Source organism: Amblyomma americanum, chromosome 1 (assembly GCF_052857255.1).
Source record: "Amblyomma americanum isolate KBUSLIRL-KWMA chromosome 1, ASM5285725v1, whole genome shotgun sequence".
NCBI classification, from domain to species: Eukaryota; Metazoa; Arthropoda; class Arachnida; order Ixodida; family Ixodidae; genus Amblyomma; species Amblyomma americanum.
In genome coordinates this window covers 379,473,501-379,481,385 of record NC_135497.1, presented here as the reverse complement: position 1 = coordinate 379,481,385, position 7,885 = coordinate 379,473,501, and the positions used below count along the sequence as shown (strand labels likewise).

The following is a 7,885-nucleotide window of genomic DNA, read 5'->3' as shown; positions in this document are numbered from 1 at the left end:
TGTACAACAGCATAATCTTACCGGTACTCACCTACGGGGCAGAAACGTGGAGGCTAACGAAAAGAGTTCAGATTTAGTTAAGGACAACGCAGCGAGCCATGGAAAGAAAAATGATAGGTGTAACGTTAAGAGATCGGAAGCGGGCAGAGTGGGTGAGGGAAAAAACACGGGTTAATGACATCCTAGTAGAAATCAAGAGAAAGAAATGGGCTTGGGCAGGGCATGTAATGCGAAGGCAAGATAACCGCTGGTCTTTAAGGGTAACGGAGTGGGTTCCAAGAGAAAGTAAACGTAGCAGGGGGCGGCAGAAGGTTAGATGGGCGGATGAGATTAAGAAGTTTGCAGGCAAAGGGTAGATGCAGCTGGCAAAGGATAGGGTTAATTGGAGAGACATGGGAGAGGCCTTTGCCCTGCAGTGGGTGTAATAAGGCTGATGATGATGATGATGATGATGATGATGATGATGATGAGTGACGTCGTAGACTGGCAGCGTCTTCCGCTACAAAACTGAGTGGCTGCGCCTACTCGAGTCCTTCCGTGGCACAGTACGGTGAAGTCGCTGAGGCGGGGCAGAAGCTGCTCTGAAAAGGGAAGGACAGTTGTTTGTTGCCTTTGTCCCTCTGCAACTTGCCCCCTTCTCTCCACCGTCCCCCAAGCCTGAACAAAGATCAACTCATTCCCCTACTCTAATTAACTGCAGTTAAGTTCACTCGCCACCAAGCACGCGACTCTCATTCTATGTCGTCATGAACCACGAACGTGCCAGTGTTGCCTGACTTCCAAAGTGTTCAGGATAATTTTAAAAGCTCGATTACAAATTTCTCGCTGCACCAAACGAGTCCATCTTTTGCCCATTTGTTGGGAGATGGATAGCGAACATGCAACATGCAGTTTGAGTCTGAAAAATGGTGTCATGTCTCCTTTAAGTAGCCTTACAAATTGGCCTGTCTAAATCAGTTTCTCGCGGCCAGTGCCAAAATAATCGATTGTGAACTTTTATGGTGCAAGGGCATCTAGCAAAAACTTCGGGGGATGACATCCTCCTAAGTAAATCAGTTATATTTTGTCAGAAAGCAACGCCGGTTCACTTCTTTTCACTGCCCCCAGGCGGCACTGGGGATTGAACGCGACACCTTCTGCATGCGAGGCAGGGGCTCAAACCAATAAGCCATAGCTGCGATGGCCAAAATACTTTCTTGTACTTTAGCATTGCAATAATATGTAACTGTATTTAAACACGCATTTGGTCAGGCATGTGTAGTAATGCAGATCATGGAGAAACTTGTAGCCGAAGAAACATTGAGCCTACAGCTGCAAATTAGGTCAGAAAAATGCACACAATTCAGAAATAACCTTGAATGTTGGTAATCCGAAGTCAGCTGTCATCAGAATGTACATCAGTCTCATCGCTTTAAAATCTGTTGTCTGACGGTCACGTTTATGGTGTACGTGTTACATCCTTGCTTGTACAGTCTTAGCAAGTGTCTTTCTCATTTGTATTGTTTGACATCCTTTCGCATTTCGCTCTAATGATTTGTCATGGTTTTTCCTTTCTGTAATATTTTTTTTGTGAATGCGTTCTACACCTCGAGATGGTGCTTAAGCACATGTAGCAATAAAATATTTTTATGCGACTTTGTTTCATTACTGTATACTCAAGGTGATCAAGCGCAATACTTTGCAGACGCAGGGTGTTTAAATTTAAGAAAAAACAAATGTCTCCAAGATTATCTTAACTTGCTTAACAGCGGAACTTCAAAACAGAAGCCTATTCAAAGTCTAGAATGCATCCCGGTTTTGAATTTTGAATTATCGCATTTGCCCAAACGATCTTCACGTAAGTGCTGTTCTCCACTGAAGCCCAGTTCATTTCGAGGGCGCCATCGAATAGCCCTATGTTTGCGCCTAGTAATTAGCCCCCTTCCTTTGGCCGCTTGTCGAAAACACCCTTAAGGGATACAAATATATGACTGGATAAATAAACATGTCATTCCAAGTCACACATAGGCCGCGAACTCGATAAAAAAGGCCAAGTGATAGGACCGCAGAATGTAACACAATACATGTTGAGAACAAATTGTAAATTATTTTTTTTTACTCGGGCCACAAATTGGAACCATGCAGCTCTGTGAAACCAGCCACAATCATGATTCCTTACTCAAACGTCTATTATGGATGAGTCAATTTCACTGATTTGCATTTTTGTTCATGCATAGCGTGTACTTTTTTACTATTTCATGACGACCTCTTTGGCCAGGGCCTTTCACAGAGCCTTCAGAGTTTCAATAATGAATCAAGCGCATACATCGCGGCAGGCACGGATCCAAAGGGGTGCCCGAGTAAGCCCGCCCGCCCTCCCCCATTTCCCTTCCCAGCAATGTTCTCGTTAGGCATGGGCCCTGCAGATTCCTTCCCCCTCCAGGCTTCGCTCTATACAACTGCTCCATGCCCTTCCCGAAAAAAAATTTCTGGCTACGTGTCTGACTCGCTGGTTTGTTCACGAAGACCAATCGAGTGATAAATGTACTATTATTGTTTCACTGCACACTAGCAAAAACTTCGGGGGCTTACACCCTCCTACGTAAATCAGTTATATCTTGTCAGTAAGCAATGCCAACTCACTTCTTTTCAGTGCCCAGCAGGAAAAGCCTTGAATAAACCAAAAAAACTCACGGCCATACTTTGCGGTGTTGTCAAGTGAGACATGCGAGAGATGAGACGACACTTAATTTGAACGAATAAATAATTCCTTCAAATCACTTTAACATCAAAGATTATATGTCTCCGACATAACGAAATGCCACATGTTCGATACCTCAGGGTCTAGATGACGAGTTTTATTTGGTTTATGCTGGTAATAGAAAATAAATTGTGACCCAAAACAAAGCTGGAGCAGAGCGAGTTGCAGGGCACAACTGCAGATCTACAGCTGACCGGAACTGCAACACACAGTGCATTTGCACTTGTCTATGCAGTCCTTCCTTAGACGCATGTTAAACTGTGCTTCTCTAAAACTACCTTTCTGTGAACTTTCAAATATGCACGTTATTTGTGGCTATTTAATTCGACGAAAGCTCGCCGCAGACACAGCGCTAGCACACCCTCCAAGGCGAGCTTCGGCTGCCTTGGCACAAAATGTCAGACAGCGCCGTAGGTAAATTTGGATCACTGTTGGCCCCTGCCTTCCTCTCGACTTTCCCGAACAGAATGTACAGCCACCGTGGAAAGTATGCAGCCCAAAGAGTTTAATTCTAAGCTATTTAGCAGGGATCCTTAGCATATCTAGTAGTCCAAAGCTTGGGATGATTGAGAACGTGATGCCGTTCCTCTCTCCAGAGGTCACGGTCGCTGAGGATGCATAACGGGGCATGAAGCAGGCCTGACAAGCACGCGCTTTTCTTACGGAGGGAGGGAGGGTGCAAATGTCTGTGTGATACTAGCCCTAAAGCACCGCTGCAAGGACTCAGTGGTTATTGTGCTCGGCTGCTGACCTGAAAGACGCAGGTTGGATCCAAGCCGCATTTCGATGCAGCCGAAATGCTGGAGCTCCGTGTATTGTGAGATAGCAGTGCACGTTAAAAAGAACCGCCGGTGGTCAAAATTATCCGAAGCATTCCGCCCTGGCTTGCCTCATACCCTGAGTTACTTTGGGATGTTATACTCAATAAAACACACAAAAAATTAGCCCCAAAGCGCATACAACCCTTATCAATGGCGCAGCAGTTGAAAAGATTTGCACTGGTGCAGATGACTCCTGCCAGGCTGGTTTTGATAAGGCAGCACGGCGAGCGAAGAAGGCGCCGGTGATAAGGCGCAGGTGACACGCAAGCTTCGTTGCTTATTTTTCCCTTGGGGTTATTACCTGATCCTGTCTGTCAAAATTCTTCAAACAGGAAGTGTTCTGGGGTTAAATCGCAGTGCTGCCAGAGCAAAAAAATGCGTTCGACAATGCCGCATATACACGGTTTTACCGAAAGTTTTTTTCTTATGGAAACACTGTGATTTAGACCGATAACACTTCCTGTTTGAAGATGGCGCATTTCTGAGCAAGCACTAACCCCAGGGATAAAGAATTGCATCGAAAGCTGGTGTACCACCTGCCCGGGCGCCTTATCAAACACGTCGGGGGAATGCTTCGCATGCCGCGCTTCGTTTTAAAAGGTGGAAACATTTTAAAATGCTTCGCCATTGATCCTGGAAACGCTTTGAGGCCATTACAAAGTGTCACACCATCAGTACCAATGTTTGGTTCTAAACGAGACAACGTGTATACAATGCCCTTTTCTGTTCCACAGGTCCTACCATCCGGTCACTTAACTGTTTAGATTTATAGATACTGATGAAGCGGGTGTCAGAAGCAAATTCTTCTCGGGAACCGCCCTAACATCATCGCGCGGCTCGTTGCCTCGAATTGCCGCTATCGCCACATGCAGCGACTCCGTTCTTGCGATATGAGATTAGCGCCACAGAGAGAAGAACAGACAGTGAAACGACTGGCTGTCGGCAGTTGTATCCTCACCGCATCACTGGCATTTGAAAATGGCACCCTGCAGCAGCCCAGTTTTCTAAGCGCCATGCTTTTGCCATCATGTCAGCAAGCCAAAGCTTGTCCTCTACGTGCCGGCTTGCACGGTGTAGTGCGCGTACTAGAGCGGTGTACTGTGTGCGATAGATCTCCACAAGCGGGGCCGTAGACAGCGAGTGTTGGCTGCGAAACATCATGCTTAGCACGGCAATCCGTTGTACATTTTGGGCATCGAAGTGCATCAAATTTAACGCAGTCCTTGGTTACGTTTGCAAGTGCCGGCACACAAAACGTGACTGTGAAACGCGTCAGGTACAGCGCTCTGAAGCGTGTAATGCCTTGTTGTCAAAAATACCGAATGAAAAAGCAAAACAGGGAGGTGATTTTGGCAGTTATGAACGATAAAAAACACGCAAAGCTAAATGCGCACTGAGAGCAGGAGTGCATCTTTCACTGTGCTGGCATTTCCTTAATCTCAATAAGACACACCTCATTAAAATTCTCTGAAGTGCTCCTTTGCTCTGTGAACATTAAATATGAAAATACGAAGTGTGCCTGCATGCATACTGCACGGAAATTGAGCTAAGAGTTGCGCTTATATGGCCATGGTTTTGGTGAGAAAAAAAACAGTTCACGGCTGAACAACAAAGATTAAAGGGGATTAAAGGACATCTGTGAAAGGCAGGAAATAAGTGTTCAGCAGATCATCTAAAAGGCAAGTAAGACAAAATGCAGTTGCGAGTAGTTAGCGTAGCTAATACAAAAGAATGCTGTGTAAAAAATGCGTCCAGCTGAATTTCAGATGTAAACAGGTATTCATAAAGTACAGAAATAGCTAATATCTACATAGAACTCTGAAAAAATGTACAGCATGCCGCCCTTCACGACTGCTGTTTAATGACCTCCTAGCATATGCCATAGGCACCTGCAACGCAGAACACATGAAGCAGATCGACAATACATATCATAAATGCTTGGTAATCCGCCAAGAGAAACTTCTCAGGGAACAAACTGAAGGTCTTCTCAAAACCCAAATAATTTACAATAATAACTGGTAGTTTGGGACAAACACCTATAACATCTTTGTATTACAGTCCTTAAATAACACTATGCTAGTGCACAAGAGGGTGAAAAGCATAAAAATGCTTAAAAACTGTATGCTTGTGAAGTCTTCTGTTGTCAATGATAAGAAGTGTTAGCTTCGTGCTTTGCAGATTATGCCTTTATAGAAAGTGCGTGAAATAATAATAAAAACCTTGAATATGCCTGCAACAACGATATTTCTTTTCATTTTGTTCCTACGGGCATGTTTGTGCTCACGTTTCAACTCTGTTTCACCTCTGGAATCGCTTTGTGCTACTGGATCCATGTTTGTTGTACTGCGTCTGTATCGTGAGAAACTTTTTTTTCATAGGATCAGTTCGAAAAGTGGCTCCGGAGTGACAGGCCCGTTCTGTCGCCTCCTCAATCTCAGGGACGCGAGCTCCATCTGTCGGGTAGTGATAGTACTGCTCTAGTTTTGTTATTTTTTTCTTAGCCGCGACGCTCATTAGCTAGCTGCTCGGATAGCAGCGTATCCATCACTCTTGATTCTCCGCAACGACCTCTCGTCCTACCCATATAGTGCAGGAGCAAGACTTTTTCCCATTCAATCTCCTGACTGATGCCTTCGCTTGTGGCGGAGCGCCAAAATGTAGTCTGCCAGGGTCACCTTATCTTCGATGTAGATAAGTGAGCCGGTGAATTCAAAATGCGACACAATGTCGTCCTATACCACGTCCCTCAGATCATTTCCATTAGTGTCCATAGAAGTATCCCTGTCACTGCTCGCTTCAATCGACGCAAAGTCTGACACACTGCTCGGGCGTGGCGTGTTCTCCTCCGGAACCGTTGAGATCTTGTTCAGCCCAACAGTTTCTCGTGCCATCGGCATTAGGGGGCGGTCTGACTATGGAAGGCTCTGGTCGACTGCAGCGTCTGGCGTCGCACCATTTGGCGGTTCCGCGATTCTGATTCCTCGTACAGGATACGCTCGATTTGTTTGCGAAGGGTACCCTCATTGTGGATGTTGCCGCTACTGTGTCGCCGCACCACTCCGAGCCCACTCCCGAGGCTCGGCAGCATTCTCACTCTCCGAGAATTGACTGAATTCTCCGAAATCCGTGGAATCCGACTCGTGCAGATGCTCCTGCTCGCAAAAGCGTCGTGACACATTCCCACTCCAAGCTATGGCCAAACGAATCTTCCGCCAGCCTATCGCTGCCCGACTCCTGGGACTTTCAAAAGTCACTGCGGCTGTCCGGATGAACATCAGTGTCCCAGACATCGCAGCGGCTGGCGGGAACATGTAAGTTTTTTCTTGTTCATTCTTCCAGCTCCACGTCGTAGTTTGCCGGAAGCTTTCGGAACACACGGAGGCTGACCAAATTGGCGTCAAGGTTGAGCAGTTCCTGCTGAATGTCGTGAACGATAGTCTCCAACTTATCAGTTGTCTCAAACGCTTCACAGGGAACCTCAAGAGGTGCCTGAGTCCGCTCAAAGATGCTCAGGTCTGACGCCTCAATGTCAGCATAGAGTTGCCGAGAGTGCGAATTGCGAAGCCGCAGCAGGACAGTGTCGGAGACCATGCCACCACCCAGGGAGAAGTCGTCGGTCTCTTCGCCCTGGCTGTCAACACGAGACGAGCTAAGCTCCTCCGTTAGGTGGTCTCGCTCGCACAGGGATCCAATGCAGAAATTGGCAAGGAGAGAAACAGTGTCATTCGCCCACGGTGTCGAGGCCTCGCCGCCGCTCTTTTAGTTATACAGCGCACAGAACAAAGTGGGCATGCAGTGCAATGATGGACTGGATGTTTCAATAGCTAGCAGCCACCATATATAGTCGAAGATGCCAAAACCACTACAATTTCGCGCACTAAAATACTCGAGGACAACGTTTTGGCAATGAAGCAGAGGCTAGGCAAGAAAGAGAAGACGACGGACCTTTGTCTCCATGTTGTGGGGAAGGGCCTCCTGAGCCGCAGTGACCCTGTACCATCTCTCCAAACCCTTCCTTTTCACCCTTCTGCCCAACATCAATAAACCCACCATTCATGGCACGCGGATAATGCCCATCTCTCCCTTTTTCTTACCTAGCTGTATTTCCAAAAAAAGTTGTCTGTTAATATAGCTCCCTCTGTTAGGCACACATGGCCAGGCAAATTTTCACTGGCTCATTGCTGCAAAAGATTGGACTATCCAGTGAATCGCAGAGCAATGATATTTGAATTTCTGATTGTTTTCTGCTCCTGAAGCGAGTTCCACCCATAGAACTAATGTCAAAACATCTCACAACCCACTGAACAGATGGTGCGCAAAAAAA

The 7,885-nt window shown here is 46.4% G+C and overlaps 1 pseudogene; it reads right to left on the bottom strand.

The window, feature by feature from the left end:
- Positions 1-6,074: 6,074 nt before the first annotated feature.
- Positions 6,075-7,618, bottom strand: LOC144122385 (uncharacterized; annotated as a pseudogene).
- Between the last annotated feature and the right edge of the window lie 267 nt (positions 7,619-7,885).